Source organism: Lissotriton helveticus, chromosome 7 (genome assembly GCF_964261635.1).
Source record: "Lissotriton helveticus chromosome 7, aLisHel1.1, whole genome shotgun sequence".
Lineage (NCBI taxonomy): Eukaryota > Metazoa > Chordata > Amphibia > Caudata > Salamandridae > Lissotriton > Lissotriton helveticus.
In genome coordinates, this window is record NC_136068.1 from 1,271,693,524 (window position 1) to 1,271,713,982 (window position 20,459).

Sequence of the window (20,459 nt, forward strand, 5' to 3'; positions counted from 1 at the left end):
CTCCTCGGACACAGACGCGCTGCGGGACCCGCGAAGCGGGTCCGGCGAGTCGTCAGGGAAGCCGCTTCAGCCCAGCAGAGGCACACCAGGTCACAGTGTGCAGCGTGGAATCCGGTAAGAGCAAACAATTATCCAACGAGGGTCCCGAGAGATATAGAAGCATCGAGCCTTTGCAAAATGGTGTCAAGGCAAGGAGCAGAGGGTCAGTTGTGGGGTCAGCAAGCAGAAGAGCCAAGGGTGGTCTGGGAGATGAAAGGGTTTGAGAAGTGGGGCAAGAGATATAAGATTGGGAGAGAGTGCACTATGGAGCCAGAGACAGGAAATGCCCTTGCATCTAGTGTTAATTCAGGACTGAAAGAAAATAAGGAAAAATAGTACCTTTAATGTCAGCAGTTAAAGGAGACAGTCAATCAATCAAAAAGCAGGGTGAAACCTAAGTGCCCGGTGATGGGATAAACATAAGAAATGGGATGACAGCCATTGAATCAGGAGCAGAGATTGGAACGGGACCAGCAACCCACCCAATCAGGAGCAAGGGGCAGAGCTCAAGCCCACCCGATGTAGTATATGCTGTGTGCAAAAGAGAGCTCGAGCTCCCTGTAGCGAGTTTACAAAAATCAACATACTTTTTCCCTGCTTGGGCTGTTTCAATTAACCTGCAAACTTGAACAATCGAGAACTTTGTCAGTGACCAAAAGGTATCGCTGACACCGCTGTTGAGCCCCTTCTTGATGTACAGTACAGACGGGGCACTGCCTCTTCTGGCGCGGTGAAGCTCTTAAACAGTCCTGGCAGTGCCCTCGGTGTTGGCACTCGCGGGGGGGGGGGGGGCACTGTGCCTTGGCCCAGCCTCGGACCCTCCCACATTGCCTCCATCAGTACCACTTCCAATGAACCCCAGTGGCCTGCTTCAGCTGCAGAGCCACTGCGTCGCCCCCTTTGGTAGGTTCCACTCTAACAATTCCCCAAAAGCCCAATCTCTCGCTCCAGCCTGGAGCATGGGGGCACGGAGGACCCTTCCTCACTGCCCCCGTGCTGGCACCCGCTATGACACCCCTCATAAACCCCTGTGCCCTGACCCAGTTGCACCCCTTGGCATTGCTCTCTGTGCTGGTGCCGGCTGCAGACCACCCCGCCATGGCACCCACGGAACCCTGCTTCCGGCAGCGCTGCCGGGGCGCTATTACCTTCGGCAGCCGGGTGTGGCGCGCCTGGGCGGAACCAGTCCGATGAGCCATCCTGTCATCGGGGCTTGTCACTAGATCCGCCTCCAGATGTACATTCCCTAAATTGTCAGGTAGTCGGAGTTCTGGCGGACACTGTCTTACAGCAACAGCTGGGAAAGACCCAGCGCCTGCCAGACACCGGACACCCACATTCCATCCTCCGCAGGATATAAGGGCGGAGGGCGGCTGCAGGGCACTCGAGCAGAGGCACCCGTGTCCTCCAGTCAGGTAAGGTTCTCGGCGCCTGCCATCCACTGTTCGTGCTGGCTGGGGATCGCCTTTTGACTTGTTTCTTTAGTCGTTCCTCACTGTTCTACTGGTGCAAGAGGTGGGCTGTGACCTGGACATTAATAGCGCCAAACATGCAGTTAAAGCCGGGGTTCAACACAGCATTTTCCGAAGTGTATGGGGCGCTCAATTGATCATGTATGTGTCTTTATGTTAAAATATCGCCTTTTATACGCTTTCCACGAAGTGCTACTACTATCACAATCTACAAGGCCAGTAAAGTCTTTTTTTTTGTAATGTTTTTATTTTTATTTTTTAACTTGTTCTTTCACAGCTCATCACAGTATGTTACCATCTAAGGCCAGTAAAGTATATACGGGTTTACCACAGTGTTTTGGTCATATTTATGTATAACTTTATGTACTCAAGAATACAAACAATCATTTATGTAAACACTGCATGTAAAGTGGTCCTCCCAATGCGGACAAGATGTCATTGCTATGGTGAATCGATCATAGAGAAATAATATTTCTCTAAATAAAGGAATGAGTTGTTGTATTTAGAGCTAACTCACGATGAAACGGATGCAGTATTGATCCCCAACTAAGAATACTGTAGATATACCTGTGGTACTCGGGGTGCCATCTTCAGACAGAGGATGCCCTGTAGACGTGGGGTGTGTCCTTGACTCGGACCCTTACTATACCAGATACATTCTGCAATGGGGCTCTCTTCAATAGAGGGACAGCATTCACCAGTAGGGAGATTACAGCCATGTCTGATTATCCATGGGGCAAGCCGGACTGTTAACACTAAACCTCATCAGCGGGCAGCTGGCACCAGCAATGGGCCCCTTATTTATTTATTTGAAGTTTTATATAGCGCGGACATGACCCGTTAGGGTATCAGAGCGCTTTACAGGGTAAGATATGTTGCGTACACGATGGCATTAGCAAAATACAAGGATGGGGTTAGGGAAATGACAATAGTGAGACAAAGCCATGGATATATACAAGAGGCAATACAGTTCCAAAATCAGCGAGCAATTTGGTTACAATAGGACACAAGACAGAGATATATACAATAAATGGTACAGTTCCAAGTACAGGATGGCATTGGCAAAATACAAGGATGGGGGTTAGGGAAATGACAATAGTGGGACAAAGCCAAGGATAGTACCAGCAAACTTCATCTTCGGCCAAGCAGCCCTCAGCCATCTTCAGCAGGTGAAGTGCAGTCACCAGAACTCTTTAGCAACAAGTTTGCTGTCATCATTATGGGATTAATATCACAAGTAAGATACAACAGAGGTCACATGTCACTAGTGACTCTCAAGCAGGGGGACACCCTGTCACCAGCTATCTTCATCAAATGGCAAGCTATCACCAACCATCGTCAGCAAATGGCGTGCTGTCAACATCCATTGGTAGCAAATGGCATGCTATCACCATCCATTGGCAGCAAATGGTATGCTCAGTAACCATCGCAGCAAGTGGCATGCTCTCAGTAACCATCGCAGCAAGTGGCATTCTGTCACCAACCATTGGCAGCAAGTGGACGCTGTCAGCAACCATCACAGCAAATGGCATGCTGTCACCATCCATTGGCAGCAAATGGCATGCTCAGTAACCATTGCAGCAAGTGGCATGCTCTCAGTAACCATCGCAGCAAGTGGATGCTGTTAGCAACCATTGCAGCAAATGGCATGCTGTCACCATCCATCGGCAGAAAATGGTATGCTCAGTAACCATCGCAGCAAGTAGCATGCTCTCAGTAACCATCGCAGCAAGTGACATGTTGTAACCAACCATCGCAGCAAATGGCATGCTGTCCCCAACCACTCCAACAAATGGCAAGCTATCAGCAACCACCACAGCAAATGGTATGCGATCAGCAACCACCTCTGCAAATGGCATGCTGTAACCAACCACCGCAGAAAATGGCATGCTGTCACCAACCACCGCAGAAAATGGCATGCTGTCACTAACCACTGCAGCAAACTGCATGCTGTCACCAACCATCGGCAGCAAATGGCATGCTGTCACCAACCACCGCAGCAAATGGTATGCTGTCACCAACCATCGGCAGCATATGGCATGCTGTCGCCATCCATCAGCAGCAAATGGCATGTTATCACCATCCATCAGCAGCGAATTGCATGCTGTTACCAACCATCAGCAGCAAATGGCATGCTGTCGCCAAACATCAGCAGCAAATGGCATGCTGTCACCAACCACCGCAGCAAATGGCATACTATCACCAACCACCGAAGCAAATGGCATACTGTCACCAACCTCCGCAGCAAATAGCATGCTTTCACCAACCATTGGCAGCAAATGGCATGCTGTCACCAACCATCGCCAGCAAATGGCATGCTGTTGCCAAACATCAGCAGCAAATGGCATGCTCTCACCAACCACCGCTAACTAATAGTGTTTTCTTTACCCCCCTGTTTTTCTTTTTGTTTAGGGTACATAGTTGTATATTTGTATATATTGTAATTACCTAACTTTGATTACTGTATATAGTCTGGTCACCTCCCCCCCTGTTTTGTGACTCAATATTTTGTCTTTTGCAAAAATCATATCATTTATTGTTAAAAAAAAGAGCATAGAAAACAGGTTAATAAATTGTTTCCTGTTTTGAAGTAGCGTTTGCTTAATTTATCCCTTAGTACCTTTTTGTTCTATTTTCTCATCCATGTGATGTTCCTTGCCCAGGTATGGGAGGGTAATATGGGCAGAACCCCTGTTCATTACGCACTCACCAAGCACCGCAGCAAATGGCATACTATCACCAAGCACCCAGCAAATGGCATAGTATCACCAACCACCGCAACAAACTGCATGCTGTCACCAACCATCGGCAGCAAATGGCATGCTGTCACCATCCATCGCCAGCAAATGGCATGCTGTCACCATCCATCGCCAGCAAATAGCATGCTGTCACCATCCAATGCCAGCAAATGGCATGCTGTCCCCATCCATTGGCAGAAAATAGCATGCTGTCAGCAGTGATTACAGTAGGGGGTTGACGGTGACTACAAATCTTCATTGCTGTTTATGGGGCTGACATTCTTAATTCTTCACCCCGTGGAAGATCTACATTCAAATGATTCTTTCCAGAACGTGTACCTGCCTTGGATGCTAACATACATACACTCGTTTCCTGAGCCTTCTTCGTGATTCACAGCACCTCTGTACTATTTATTTTAGAGGCCAGAGCTCATTCAGAATGTCAAATAACAGGTGCGGCTTGGTGTATCCATGATGGTCATCCACATCTCAAAGATTCAGAGGAACAATGTGGTGGATATGGGCAGACTGAGTTTGTGACATAGACATGTTTAACAGGTTGTAAAAGTGAGTATCACATGAGCAACTTAATATATTAATGTTGGAATAGTGGAATTGGTGAGGTAGCTCTGTGGATCTTGACAAAAGGGGTTTACCAGTTAACAGTGGTTTGCCACACTATTGGGGTGACTGTACCCTGTTCCTTTTTTCTAGGTGGATCATTTTTCTCAAATGATCTCTTCTTTCCTCCAATTCATTTTGTGTAGCTCTCGTTTGTCTCTTGTGAAAATTCATCCTCAGGTAACCGTGCACTTGCTGGTGCTTTGTTTCTCTCTTTTTTGGTGAAAGCTACGTACTTGCACGAAAAAGAGGCATTCAAATAAGAAGCCCTTTATTACGCATAAAGAAAGGAGCCTTTTTTAAGGGTGATCGCATGCTTCTTGAAGACGACAGATTGATGTCTCACGACAACACTCTGGACAGTCTGCTGTAGCAGTTGGCCTCACAACCGATGGGTGAAGTACATGCAAATAATTCATGTAGGGTTTCATCAACTCAGAACTAGTTGAACCTGGATATCGACTGCTCCTAGGATCACAGAGGCGAGTGTTATAGTTCCAGTCGAAGTATACTGAACGTACTTGGAAGAGAACACAGGAGAAACCTGATTTTGCTGCATTTTCAAATCTGTCTTGATACAATGACACACGGGTGCAATCAAATGTACCAGTGTACCAGACGCTACATAGAAGACGCAGCTAATATTAGAACATGCCTGGCGACACATCACACTAAAAGCACATACTTACTTATGGAGGCTACACATTTTGAAGTTCAAAGAGGCTTCATACTGGGAGCCTCTCTGCCTCTTTTGTTCTCCCTTGAACCTGGTGGCATGGCTATTACAATCCTTGAGAATTGGTAAACCAATCTGATGTGCTTTTCTCATTTCTCCTGATTCCCAATTTGACTTGTTTTTTTAATATACGAGTTTGCCATGTCAAATTCTCACCAAGTGTCCGTGTTTGTGGTCCTTCATTCACCTGACCATGCTTACTCCTTTCGTAGTGTGTGGATGGATTTTATTTCTGCCTTGCTTGGAGGATGTACACATTTGTGTTAAACTAACACAATCCTAAATTCCACCTAAAATACAGTCTTTAGCTTAGTAGTCCTGCATGGGACTTATGATCATTTTGCAATCGCCCGCCCCAATTTAAAACATTCTTTAAAGTTGAGATGTTTATTTTAGACGGAAACCTACCAAACATTGGGGCACCAAAGATTTCTGTTATTTAGGGTATCAAAATGGGTTGCAGCATGCCACAGTGCGGACGTTTCACCACAAAGGGCCTGAGTATGAGTCAGGCAGAGTGGTACCCTTGGGTGGGATATCGCTCCGCATTATCACAAATGGCTCGGTGTTCCTGCACCTGTGTTTTTTTGGGCGTAAGAATAGTGGACTCGACTTTACCGACTAGAAAATCTCCCCTGCAAAATCACAGGAGGTTTTGGCTACAACAGCAACTGTGTCTTGAAAGCTGGTGCAGGTCGTCCTGTTTCTCTGGCAAGGGGGGAGGGCAATGCTTCCCACCTGTCATGACAACCTCTTTGTCCCTCCCTTAATCTCTCAGCCTCCTTCGCTCCCCCTGCCTCCATTCCGGCCTCCCTTGTACACATTTACCACCAGGACCAGGATACCTTCCGGGCAATGGTGCACTCTACAGGGCTGCATAACATAACATAACATAACATAACATAACATGACCTGCTGAGTGCAGGTGGTAAATGGGGGACATAGTGTTGATTGCATTGGGAGAATGTCCAGGGCTTACAGAGCAAATGTTTCAAAACAGTGGTTCAAAGGCTACCAATACTAACTGTATTTCATCCATTAGTGGCCGATAACATGAATCATTTCGTGCTATGTAATACTAGCACCTATAACAAAGCCACAAGAGTATATTCAGTGCATTGAGTGTGCCAGGGACATGCCCTGAATTCAGTTCAGCTAACTGAATGTCAGTTCATCATTCGTGTTATTTCATTGCTATTGAATATTTTAAAGGCAGGGGTAGTGTTTGTGTGACCCGGCCCCACCCCGCAGGGGAAGCGAAGTTATTTGCGTGGCACTGGCATTGCCAGTGGTATGTGTGGGCAGCAGATGCACAGATGAGCCTTAGCCGAAGGCCGTGGAGTAAGAAAGTAATGCAGGGAGAAGATGCATGAAAATGTACTTATGGATCAGGGGACTAAGAGGGGAACGAAAGAAGTGGCTGGAGACTGGAGAGGGAACGGGAAAGGGTTTGAGTAGCTTTTGGGAGAATAGGAGGGATCTTGTATTTTTCCTGGAGAACAGGAGGGTGGTGGGGGCTGTCTCAGGTGAATGGCATGGGTCATTTCACCAGTGAGGGGTAGGCACCTTCACCAGGGCGGCCGTCAGAGGTGCTGACGCATGGTGTGTCAGTGGTTGTAGCTGGATGTCGCAGGTTCATAGTCCAGCCTAGAGCTCTACCAACAGGGGGTCTGACCGCACAGGGAGTGTACAAGAGTGTTTCATTTTCTGTCATAATTTCTGAATAAATCCTGTCGTTTTGTTTGTTTTTGCCTTGTGTCGAACTCTGGAGCCGACTGTGTCCATGGGTATCCTGGGTCGGACCTCTTCAGTGTGTCAATAGGATGCACTCCGACCCTCAGCCCGACTCACCTTTTGATAGCAATTTGATGTTTTGTATTTTTTTATTTGTATTCTTTATTGCGTTTTCAAGCAAGAAATACCATCAGAAGATGGTAAACATGAACTTAAAACCAGTTTAGATGGAAACAATACTTTCCCACCCAAATGGGCATTAAGAGGCATAGAGTATACCTATGGATGTGATATTACAGTGGGCAACATTGAGGACGTTTGCCTGGGCAAACCTGTTAAAAAATATGTCCACGCAAAAAGCCTGAAATTCGGAAAATACGTATAAAAATAGGTATGGAAACACCAATGTCCATTGTTATTCCTCATTCCATAGGGGTAACTGGAACTGCGGAGTCATTTTGCAGTCCCGTGCCTATGGTGTTGTTAAATCCAGTCTTGAAATGATTGCATTGGATTTAAGTATGCATTCGGAATTGTGGCAGTAATGCCCCCGGCGAAGTGCTTCATGGGGGAACTCACAGACGCCCAAATCATTGCCTGAGAGCAGCCAGTGTCCCACTCGGAACAGGGGTTATATGGGACCCTCTATGGGCTGGGGCTGTGTGTCTTGAGGTGTCGCTGTTGACTTAGGAACCACTGTGGAGTCCCAGAAGTCTAGTCTAGATCACATTGGGCAGTTTCTTGAAGGGCGCATTACACTTCCTTTCTCAAATCATTTTTCAAGTACAGGTGCACCCTTTCTGGTGGGATTACCTCAATGTGCTACTATAATATACCAGTTGTGAATAAAATATATCAAAACATTTAGGGAAGACATAGGTAAACAATGAGTCTTGCATGCTGCATGACAACTCAAAGGAGGGGTCTTCAAATACCAGGTATAGCTGCCCTGTCCCACTCCTGCCATCAAACCTCCTTGACCTGGCTGTGACCTCTTCCGGTGAGTTCTTCAAGGCGCCTGACCTAACCAGGGGTTGCCATTAACATTCACATCCATACCATGCCAAGTACTAGAAAAGAGCTTTGATGATGGCCGAATATCTTATATTGTAAATAGTAGCTGACACAACCAAATATTGTCCAGGGAGATTAACCCCTTCCTTTTTCACATTTTTCAATTTGTACATTATTTTCCATTTGTTTTTGGATGCGATTCCTTTGTACATTATTTTCCCATTTGCTTTTACATGTGATTCACGTGCTGTAGCTGTTTCTCGTGTTGGCATGGGACCAGGGTATCGCCTACTTTTTCAATCTGTATGTTAATATTAATGTTATGTAGCAGTTATAGAGAACTGAAACACCCAAAGGTTTCAAGGCTCCAGGGGTGAAAACCTACATAATCAAGGTCCTGCCCTTTTTAAATTAGGTGGAGCCGATTAAACAATGGGTTTAAACAACTCGTTCAAAAGTAGGAAGGAAGAGATGGCATCTCTAAGCACTAGTGGGAAAGAGTGCCCTACTGTGGTGAGAGAATGACGATTATCCAAATGTTAAGAGTAAAGAATCAAGATTTCATTAAAGACACACAGGCTAACATTATGCATTGACCGTTTAATTGCACATCGATTGCTGATGTGTGGCGTCTTGAGTTGAGAGATGCAAAGTTTTATTTTAGAGGACCTGGGGGGGAGCGTGGAGGGATGTAAAGTTGAAGACTTTTCTTGATAAAAGCAGGAGAGTTACCATGAAGAGCACGATTGTCCAAACATAGAGCTTTAACAGTCATCCAATCGTTGACAAGGGCCAATATATAGAGCAGAGTTTAGCAGTGGCATGATACTATCTAGAAAAGTTTGTCCTATGGCCTGGCTTTGAACTGTTTGGAGACACTTTACTGGTAGATGAGTAATCCCAAGTGCCAAGACTTTTCTTGCTCAAATGGGAATGCACAAATACACTTAGCTTTCTTGCGGTCCTGAGTCACAAGGAGCGGGAATGTAGGCATTATCTTTCATTTCATTGTAATCGGTGACAAGCAAATGAGGAAATCCTTTGAAGTATTTATATTTCATTACACCAGCAAGAACAATGTATTTCTTCAAACAGGGAATTCAAGATAGTGTAGTTTTAGAGAAGTTCCTGGTTTGACTCATTACCTTTCGGCTTCCTCTTCTTGGAAGTCTTGGTTTGAAGAGGCCATTCAACTGCTGTGCAGGTGAGGCCTGCAGAACAAAAACTGATGTCCTCAGGATTGAGCATAGTTACACATGCAAATTAACACGTCATAATAAAACATGTTATCACCATGTACAGCCTACCCTGAAGAATGGAAGGCTCTGCCACTGTTTACTAGCTCAGAGATTCCAGTACTCCTAGCGCTACAGCTGGAAATAAGGAGGAGGGAAAAAGGCAAGAGTGGTGCCTGAGGCATCAAAACAACAGAAGACGTGGAGACAACAGAGCCCTTAAACATTCCCAGGCAGGAGACAACACCAAGAGCTCCGAGGAACATGTTTTAGTTGCATGTTTCTTTTATTCAGTGGTTAATTTCAGGCGTGGTTTCAGGTGGGCCCCGCCAACACTTTTTTGGGGAACCAACACTTTGTTTTCCTCATCAGACTTTGACCTAGAGCAAAAGAGAGAGAAAACAAAACGAGGATGAAGAGACAGATGGAAAAACAGTGAGTAGACGGAAAAAAGGATGAAAAAGAACCTACAAGACTGAAATAAAGGGGAAGGGAGTCTAGTGGTGGAATAAAGAGGCAGGGGGTGGAATCAAAACTACACAGCATTGGTACTCTGCAATCCCAGCATCCATCAGCACCAGCTGTGTCGCTCATGAGTTTATAAATTAAGAGTGCTTTTATTCAAAGGGTCCAACAATGGCAGAGAAAACCAAGCTCAGGTTTGTACATCACAGCACAAACGCAACATATGGAAAGCAAAGGAAAAAAAAGGCAACATCAATTGATAAAATTGCATGATTAAAAGTTATTAAAAAACAGAAAAATTACAAATATCAATATGACCGTAAATAATTGAAGCATCAAAATTGCCATTTACCCTAAACAGCTCACAAATGCATCCAATCAGCAACCTACTAGCAACTGGACTGTTAACTTTACGACCCCAACAATTCAATTAAGTGGGCCTTTAATTTATCTTTAAAATAGGAGAACATCAGAGTTGGATTGTAATCGCTTTTTATATGCTCAAATGTTTAGAAGAAAGTGGTACCATAATTTCACCCCAGTTACGGATCAAAGATATTTTGAGCTGCTTAAGTGAAATGTAGTAAGTACTGGGGCACAAACTTACTAACAGTTCACGCAGTAAGGCAAGCTGCTGTGCTACAGCGCGTGAATAGGAGACAGCTGAACTGTGCCATATTTACAAAGATATGACGCTGTTCAGCTCTCTGCCCACAATGAAGGCACCCTTGCCTCATGGCGCAAGGGTACCTGCGTTGGCGCTAGACAGACACAAGTGCACCTGTGCAGGGACAGAGCTGAACAGTGCCATGTCTTTGCAAATATGGAGCAGTTCAGCGCTCTCCCATTAACACAACGCAGTGCAGCAACTTGCCCAGTAAATCTGCGCCTTACCGCCAAAAAATGGTGTATCCATGACGCAAAATGTTAGTAAATTTGGGCCTGGGTGTGAGCACTAAGCACCCTTGACCCATTAAACTGTAGCAACCCCGGATGGTAGGTGGACGCCAGTGTGTAGGAAGATGTCCAAACCATGCAAAGAACACTTATCTGACCATAAGAACCCACAGGCATCTTGCCTAAGTCCATGGGCCGCCTGAAGATGTGTTCGTATTTCTGTATACTGCAGACTATATGTATTGACCTACTCTGGACAGACAGCTTTTGGGGCACGTTTGAGTAAATTGATAAGCAATGCTGTTCAAATTAAAGTTTTAATACACAATGTTGCCCTGTGATGTAGCAAGGGACAATCCCTATTGAATTTGCAATTCAAGAGACATGAGATCCAAAATACTGTAAGTTCAATTACAGTTTCTAATTTCTCATCATTAATGAATCTTACCTCTTAGTTTTGATTACACCTTCCAAAGCACACTGTGCCGGTGTTCTTGCAATTTCTAGCATTTAACTCCTGGTGGCCTCCTGCCCTCGGAAACCCACCCACCCCGACGGACCACTCCCAGATCCTCTGCATCATTCTGGACTCCTCCCTCACCTTGACCCGCCAGATCAACGCCGTTACCTCCACCTGCTTCAACACCCTCCACATCCTCTGCTAGATCTTCAAGTGGATCCCCCAATTACAGAAAAAACTTCACCCACACACTCATAACCAGCACACTGGACTATGGCAACGCCCTCTATGCTGGAATCAACAAAACCCTGCCACACAAACTCCAAACCATCCAGAACACTGCAGCCAGACTCGTCCTCGGAACCCCACGACACAAACACATGACTCAGCGCCTACGAGACCTCCACTGGCTCCCCATCGAAAAGAAGGTGACCTTTAAGCTACTCACCCATGCCTACAAATCCCCCCACAACATGGGACCCAAATACCACAACAAAAGAGTTTCCTTCCATGTACCCAAAAGGAACCTCCGCTCCGCCGATCTCGCCCTGGCAGAAACCCCACACATTCGCAGAAGCAGAACAGGTGGAAGAGCCTTCTCCTACGTCGCAGCAAAGACCTGGCACGAGCTCCTAGTCAACATCAGATGCTCCCCAACTCTGCACACCTTCATTAAGAACCTCGAGCCCTGGCTCTTTGACTGACCCGGAGCTGCACCTCCCCCCTCCCCAGAGACTTGAGACGCTCACGGGTGAGTAGTGCGCTTTATAAACTCCTGATTGATTGATTGATTGATTGCATAATGCCAGAGAGCAGTGGAACTTCGCTGTGACTTCATTAGTCTTTGATCTATTAACAGCAGGTTGATTTCATATCATCAGGAGGGGCCGGTTATGAATGCCAATTGGGAGGAGGCAGAGTTGGGTTTATTAGGGGGGGGGCATATTTAATTACCTGGCAGCGAGACGGGGGTGTGGCTGCACAGGTCAGGGGGTGACCATGAGAGGTAAATGCAGTGTCTAAAGGAGTGAAGACAGAATCAGCGAAGAGACATGGTGTCATGAGCAGGGGCGTAGTTTGGGGGATGGGGGTTCAGGGGTCGGGGTGTTACAAGCTCCTAAAAATGTTTTCTGTGGGGGCTTTCAGTTGGGAATGGTGAGGTGTCTTTCGGATTTCACTCTGGATTTTTACATGCCCACACTGACAAAAACACACATCCTCTCTCATGTCTGCCTTAAAACTTGGTTATTTTGAAAATGATTATCTTAAGTACCCTTAACAATCCTGACTTCTCCCTCTTTCCAATGCCCCTTAGCCACCTCGGGTTCTGCATCTCATGATATATTTTAACATGATATGCCAGCATGATTGTTGGGAAATCTGAAGCTTACACCCCCCAATCTCACTGACCAAACTCCACCCCTGGGCGACATGAAAAAAGAGGCACGAACTTGCGGCATGACGGAAAGATCAACAAAAGATGGCGGACAGGAGCAGGGGCTATCAGCACAGGTATAGCAGTACCCCTGAAAGACCTAAGGGTATAGGGGCAGGGGCAAAAGCCGGGCGGGTTCTGGGGCGGCCAGAAAGATTCCGGGACCCAGAGTAGGGGAGGTCCTGCCATCAGTGTGCAATTAATGGCTGTAATTATCTCATAGCCCAGTCACCTGGGATGCTTGTTGGCCCAAACCGGTTATTTTCCTGCACACTGGGATCCACAGCCCTACACAGATGGCACCAATTGAGGTTTATTTCAGGGCGCCGCCATTTCACTTTGGCAAACGTGGCACTGAAAAGAGGCGGTCACGAGATGTAAAATGGACTGCACCACACCTGAAACACTGCCCCGTGCCAGCAGCGGCTGGGCAGGGAGCGGGCGCCCATCTCTACCAATGCCGTTCCTTCTGCAGGGTATGCACTGTGTAACAAGGCACATACATGACACTCAACAGGCAGCATCAGGATTACTGTTGTGCTGAAAGCGATACAAGAAAAAGACACAAAAACATTAAATCAACCAACAGGCTTAGTTTATCTGCTGCATACATGTAATGCAGGTGCCATTACAGGTAATCAATATAAGCTTGGCTGGCCCAGGGCCGGCGCTAGGCATGGGCAGTGTGGGCAGCTGCCCAGGGCCTCGCGCTCAGGGGGCCCCCTGCTTCACTGTGAAAGGCCATGCTTTCACAGTTAGCCTCCAGGGCCCCCTGCCCCACGCAATCAAATTACAAATGCGAGGTGTCTTGCCTTGCTGTCAGGGTGTGATGGCATTCCTGGGGGGCGCAGGGGTGGGGGGTAAGGGACAAACAAAGTAGGAACTGCACAGCAACTAGGCCAGCAATTATGTTGGCTCACAGTGTCAGGGGCGAGGCAACACCTCTGCTAAGTACCAGCCATTGCCTTTCTGCATTTTGTTGCTAGGTGACAGAAGACCCCCTTTGTTAGCAGAACCAGCCAGACACAGGTAAGGAGAGGTGGGTGAGGGGAGGAGGGAGCAGCCAGATCAACTGGCTCCTGTTTACTTTTGTATCCCCTGTTTTTTTTATGGGAATGTACATTTAAAATTTAAGTAGAACTGTCACGGTAGAGTTTTACGAAATGCTTCTTTACTGCTTGGAGGCCCAGGGGAGGGGGCCCCCTTTCCCTGGGCCTCTAGGCACTAGAGCAAGATCCAGGTGTGGGGCCCCCCTCCTTGTGCCTTGAAGCCATTACTCCCTCTTTCCTTTCATCGTCCCCCCACCAAAAAAAACATGCTTGCTGGAAAGGTTGTCTTTTTCTGACATTTTTCACTTTAAATGTGCTCCCTCGGGACGGACAGAAATAAAAGGTTAAAATTGAAAAATAACTAAAGCAAGACAGTGTGGATCGAAAAAAGTGGCACAATTGATTTTATTCAAACCCAAAGCACATTAGCGCCACTTTAAAGAGTTTGCCAGTGAAGCGGCGCTACTTTTGTTTTTATGAGATGGGGCAGAGGCAGGGTGACAGGCGGAGGGTGACAGGCGGAGAGTGACAGGCGGAGGGTGACAGACGGAGGGTGACAGATGGAGGGAGGGAGAGGGAGGGAGATGGAGGGAGAGAGACAGAGGGAGAGAGACAGATAAGGAGGGAGAGATAAGGAGGGAGAGAGACAGAGGGAGAGAGGCAGAGAGGGAGAGAGGCAGGGAGGGAGAGAGACAGGGAGGGGGAGAGACAAGGAGGGGGAGAGACAGGGAGGGGGAGGGACAGGGAGGGGGAGGGAGACAGAGGGAGGGAGAGAGGGAGGGAGAGAGAGAAAGAGATGTGGGTATGCCAGGTCTGGTGGCTCAGTGGACAAAGGCGTCTGCTGCAGGGACCTGTGTTAAACCTGATGGTCACAATTTTTTTTTGCTTTCCCCGTCCGACCCCGCCCCCACAGGTGCGGCCCTCTGCCAAAAAGCACACTGTAAATTCCCCCCCCCCCAGAAAGTTTCTGAGTACCCATGCCCTAGAGGGTCAGTGACCCTGTCATTAAGGTCACAGGACCCTTGAGCAGGGAGGCTCTAAGGGGGTGGGACCGGTGACATCGCACTGAGCGCTCACTTCAGGTGGGGGCGTCATCTTTGCAAGTATATTATATTTTTAAAAGCACTAGCTGCCTCCTTCCTGGCCTCCAGCAATTTTCGGCAACAATAAAAATGTCATGATAACTCCAGTGATTAATGTTCCTCCTTGAGAGAGATCGAAGTTTAGTCTAGTGGAAGTTTTGACTCGTGGAAAGGTAGAGCAGAGGATTAATGTGCCTGCTGCAAAGAACATGTACCATGCAGATCACAAAGTGCACATATTGTAAATAAGTCAGTTAATAAGTCAAAATCCTAACATTGAACAGTGAGCTATTAACTGTCATCTAAGAGCTGCATGCAAACTTCAAGGTATAAATTGGAGGGTTATGTTTTTCCCACAGTCTTTGGTTATCTTAATGTTGCAAAAAGGGTTCATTTGGATAGAATTCAATTCTGGCTATTAAAGAGAACCTCCAACCATGGTATTACGTTCTAAATTCAGAGTTTGTGTTTATCCAGACCAAACACTAATAAACTATAATGCCTAGTAACATGATTGTCTGATGACTCCTACACCTTGTAGTCCTTTGTCTTATGTAACATTTCCTATACAGTGATTTACACATTTATGACAGATTGTCTCTGTATAATGTGTGTGATATACATTTCTCTGACACCCTACACTGGTATCAGTAGCGCTGTAAATCAAATTAAATGCATCTCTGTGAGAATGTGGTTATGGAGACTCGAGGGGCACTGTTAAAGGGTGGTAGTGAGGGAATCCATGGCAGAGGAAGTAATTAGGGGCACTAACAAACATTGTTGCATAGGGCTCCACCAGCGCTAAAGCCGGCCACTTGCATTTCGGCAGTTCTAACACCAAATCAAAAACGTTGATTTAAAAAAAAAACTTAAATCTGCAGCATACCTTCAAGTCAATGTATGATTTAGTAGTGGTCTCGGTTGTTCTTTTTTATTTATGTACAATCTTAATTTGTTTGCAATGGTGTCTTGTAATTTGGTATTGTATGTGTTGTGTTTTTGCACTCAACATAATTCTGGCAAGTAAAGAGCCCACACACAAAAAAGATTGTCCTTTGACTCTTAGCATGTGCGTGTGGTATACTGGTGAGAAGGTATACGTTAAAAGAAATTACTTAGTATTAATGTCATCCTAAGGTGGCAGCATAATGACACAAAATGGTAAAGGAGACTTTTGAAATGTGCGAGGTTTGCTTTTGTGTAATTTTATATTTTGAATGATCCCGCCCCTCATTACCTCAACAGGATCTCCCCCCTTTATGAGACAGAACTGGAATTTCTATCAAGCACTCATCTGAAAACGATTAGTTAACATTGAGTGAAAAAACATCCATCTTTCTAAGACCTGGAACTAGCTTTTCCATCCAATGTGACAAATGTAATCCATTTAATACAGTTTGAAAATATATGGACTTATTTCATTTGTATATTTATCTTTTTGTCATTGTTACTGATATCCACGTTAGGTCTCTTCAATGATGCCAAATAAGATAATTAGTCCCGCGATGTCACTTTCTGTGGTCACTTCTTGTGATGTTACATGCAAATTAGAGGGGCCTCACATCTTCCCTTTCGCCCGGGGCCCCAAAAGTTCTAGGACCGGCCCTGGGCTGGCCTGGCAGAAAGAGCTGTAGAGGCTGGTTACACCAGAAGACTACCCTGCAGGCCAGTGCCTCTAACAGGCAAGGGCGGCTGGGCAGGGGTCAGTCACCTATTAGGCGCAAACTAGCCTTTTAGTGACCGCAGGCTGCGAGGAATTCTCCCGGGTACCTTACACGCAAATCCTCCAGTGTTCGAGGTCTCATCCTGGAGGGGCAGGCCAGGCGAATATATTGGGGGGCGGATGGGGGGCCGGTGTCGCCAGTCCGTGGGTGTGGCTGACAGGGTAGAGGAACACGCACACTAACACGCACACTCGGTTTCATACTGCGCGTGCATTAAGAACCATTGAAACACTGGTCTAAAGGCAAACTTTTACTTGACAAACATAACAAAGATCGCGTGAAATTCGTTTTTGTTCTTCCAATGAAGTCCGGGGTTTGAACCCCAATCCGAATTTCACACTAAAGCAGTATTGTGGTTTAGCAGCTTGCGAGTTAATTTTGCATTGCCTTACACTGTGTGACATACATGTGTACCACAATCGTGCGACTCGTGAGCCGGATGTTGGTCCTGCGTCCTATTGGGTGCACGCCAGTCAAAGTTGAAATACTGGAGCGCAGCACTTCAGGATTAGAGGAAAGAGCGCAGCCCGCCCTTCCAGTGTTGACATCTGGGACACTCTTACTTGTCCTTGATTTACGCTCTCCAGCTGAGTCAGGAAGCCGGTTTCATTTTGCAGACAATTGAAGCAGGGCGAGGCCTCCAGAACTCTTTTCGATGGTGTCTTTACACAGGTAACGCCATTGCCTAATTGATACTATCGACATCTTCCCTCAACTCTCTCCCAGTGCTCGGGGAGTTGGACTCACGCCTGTCACCTCAGGGAGAGGTGGACACCGTCACCACAAACGCTCCCCGGTATCGGCCTGCTTGCACCAGTTCAATGGCGGAGCCTCTCTTTGCCACCAGGCCGACCTTCGAGAAAGGGGGACAGAGTTGCGGAATGCCTTCCCGTTACTGTTAGGCATTGAGAACGGGCAGGCTTTGACGTACTTTCGAAAACTCACTAGTGTAGTCTTTCTACGGATTCTACTGGATTGGCTAATAGTTGTGATTCCTATCTTTTTTTGTTGAGCAAACTTTGCAGAATACACAGCATAGCTTAATACCAACGTGGAATAATTATTCAGTCAGGTGCTCATGTACATGTAGGGTAGACCCAGCTACTTAAATTATGGACCTATATATGGTGAGCCTTAAACAGAGCCCACCTAAGTGGCAGATGGTCGTTTCCAATGTCTCCTGGTCCTACCTAGTTTACCCGTCAGTCACGAGACTGGACCCCCGCAGGGCGGATGGTGGATGAGCCCTGATTGTGTCATTGTATCACTAGGTATGCGGAGGCCTGAAACTATGCTTCCAGAACACAGGCAATCCAACTGGAAGCACCTGAACTGCCCTTCCAGAACACAGGCAATCAGGGCCGGACTGGCTACCGGGCAGTTGTGTGTGCTGCCGAGCAGGGGGATGCTTTCGTTGATGGGGACCTGTGTGCGCAAAACGAAACTCGTTTTGCTTTTTTTTTTCCAAAGCGCACGCAGGTCCCCATCAACGAAATACACCCATACCACTGAGAAATCATCCCCCTGCTCGGCAGCACACAAAACTGCCCGGTAGCCAGTCCGGCCCTGCAGGCAATCCAACTGGAAGCACCTGAACTGCCCTTCCAGAACACAGGCAATCCAACTGGAAGCACCTGAACTGCCCTTCCAGAACACAGGCAATCCAATTGGAACCACCTGAACTGCACTTCCAGAACACAGGCAATCCAATTGGAACCACCTGAACTGCCCTTCCAGAACACAGGCAATCCAATTGGAACCACCTGAACTGCCCTTCCAGAACACAGGCAATCCAACTGGAGTGGTGTGGCTCACTGGTTAGAGGCGGCAGACCTGGAAGCAGAAGACGGCCCGGGACCAGGGTTCAATTCCCGACGCGGCAGGGTCATGGACCAGGGTCAGCGGACTCGATAATTCTCGCCTTGGTGCCTACGCTAACCAGGGATCACACTCGGCAACTCTGGGCATTAGCTTGCCTCATCTCCACAACGGTCTCCCACATACGCCGGGGATGCCTGGTTTCACCTAGGAGATACCCAGCAGGGACCATCTCACAGGGAACGCCAGGACGGGTTCCCCAGCGGTCTACAGCGCGGAGATACCCCATGTGGGGTGATTCAGGTGCTTTACAAGACACCATTACATTACATTACAACTGGAAGCACCTGAACTGCCCTTCCAGAACACAGGCAATCCAATTGGAACCACCTGAACTGCCCTTCCAGAACACAGGCAATCCAATTGGAACTACCTGAACTGCCCTTCCAGAACACAGGCAATCCAACTGGAAGCACCTGAACTGCCCTTCCAGAACACAGGCAATCCAATTGGAACCACCTGAACTGTCCTTCCAGAACACAGGCAATCCAATCGGAACCACTTGTCCCGTGAGCTGGGCGCTGGCAGATTTATCAATGAGAGCAACGCCCATAACATATTTTTTGGGAATCTAATGTTTTGCTTTTAACTGTTTTGGTAATGATTTGATGATTACGTTTAAAATATCTGATTTGCTTTTATTTAATACCTCTTCTGTGAATTACATGTGTATCGTCTGACAAACGTTGCAAACATCAAACACGATAGGAACAGCTTGCAGCACACATATTACAATTCAGATTTCTTGTTGCAGTAAATATAATTGAAATCCTTTAGAAACTATGCTCGAATAATCGTTTCTCCTAGGTTGAAATCGATTTTACAGAACCAAGGCATAAGGAGATTTTTGTTACTCTCCCATGCCCTATTGATGTTTCCAGATGGTTATGATCTCTAAACATGGCTCTAGTGAAGAAGGGGCCGAGGTAAGGATTGTATTTTCACTTGGCACCCCCACCATGTCCAATAGTGGTTTGCCTATACTTTTCCAGTATGCTCTGGCCCCCGGGCACTCCCAAATCATATAAAGCAGGGTGCTCCAGATCCAACAGCCTGCAGACATTGGTCGTCCACTATTCTTCCTATCCGAAAGAGTTGGTCTTTGTATAGTACACCCTGTGAAAGAGGTTCAATTGGATTAACCTAAAACCTACCCAGATCGCAACCACCCCCAGGTATCCTCACGCCATCCTCCAGTCATCATCTTCAAGCCTACCCAGAATGTCCTCTCATTTCTCTCAGAGTGTGTCAAGTGGTGAGAGGCTATTATGAAGCAGAGTAGTATAAATTTGGGACATCGAATGGCTCGGCAGGGTGCGCCCAGAACCCTGTGCTCCAGTTCATGACCAAGATGGGGTCATACACTCTTACCCATCATGTGAATGGATTAGATCATCCAGACTGGGTTTTCTTGGCAAACCATGTATTCACACAACAGACGCATAGGTTAGGGTTAGCATCGTAGGGGTATAAACGATTGTTATAATCTTTTATATGTATGCATATATAACCTGAACAAGATGGTGGCACTATTTGTTTTATTTTCTTTGTTGACACTCATAACTTGTATCTGCTTCTGTCTAATGATCATTGCAGCCCACATATTTTATACTAGAATCACTTCGGTTCAATGTTGAAAAAAAGCCCCTATGTGTTTTCTTTGTATACTTCTCAGAGCAAAAGAAAGCATGAGTAACTGATCAAAAGTTTGAAATCTGTCACCATAGTTCCTGAGTGAACAGAATTGTCACGTTCAGTAGTTGCCAGAACTAGTTGTGGTTTAGGGGGGCTAACTGTGGCACAGCAAGCTAGCTGGTCAGAGGGACAACATATCCTACAGGGGTGCATGGAATCAGTCTGGCACCATCCTTTTGTTTATG

The 20,459-nt window shown here is 46.7% G+C and overlaps 1 protein-coding gene across 1 annotated transcript in view; it reads left to right on the forward strand.

Annotated features, from left to right (window-relative positions):
* The first annotated feature begins 1,319 nt into the window (after positions 1-1,319).
* LOC144770173 (proton channel OTOP2-like) overlaps positions 1,320-20,459 on the forward strand; it is a 70,275-nt gene continuing 51,135 nt past the window's right edge. The window contains exon 1 of the mRNA XM_078654479.1: positions 1,320-1,454. The gene's annotated coding sequence lies outside the window, so the exon portion shown is untranslated. The remainder of the gene's footprint in view (positions 1,455-20,459) is intronic.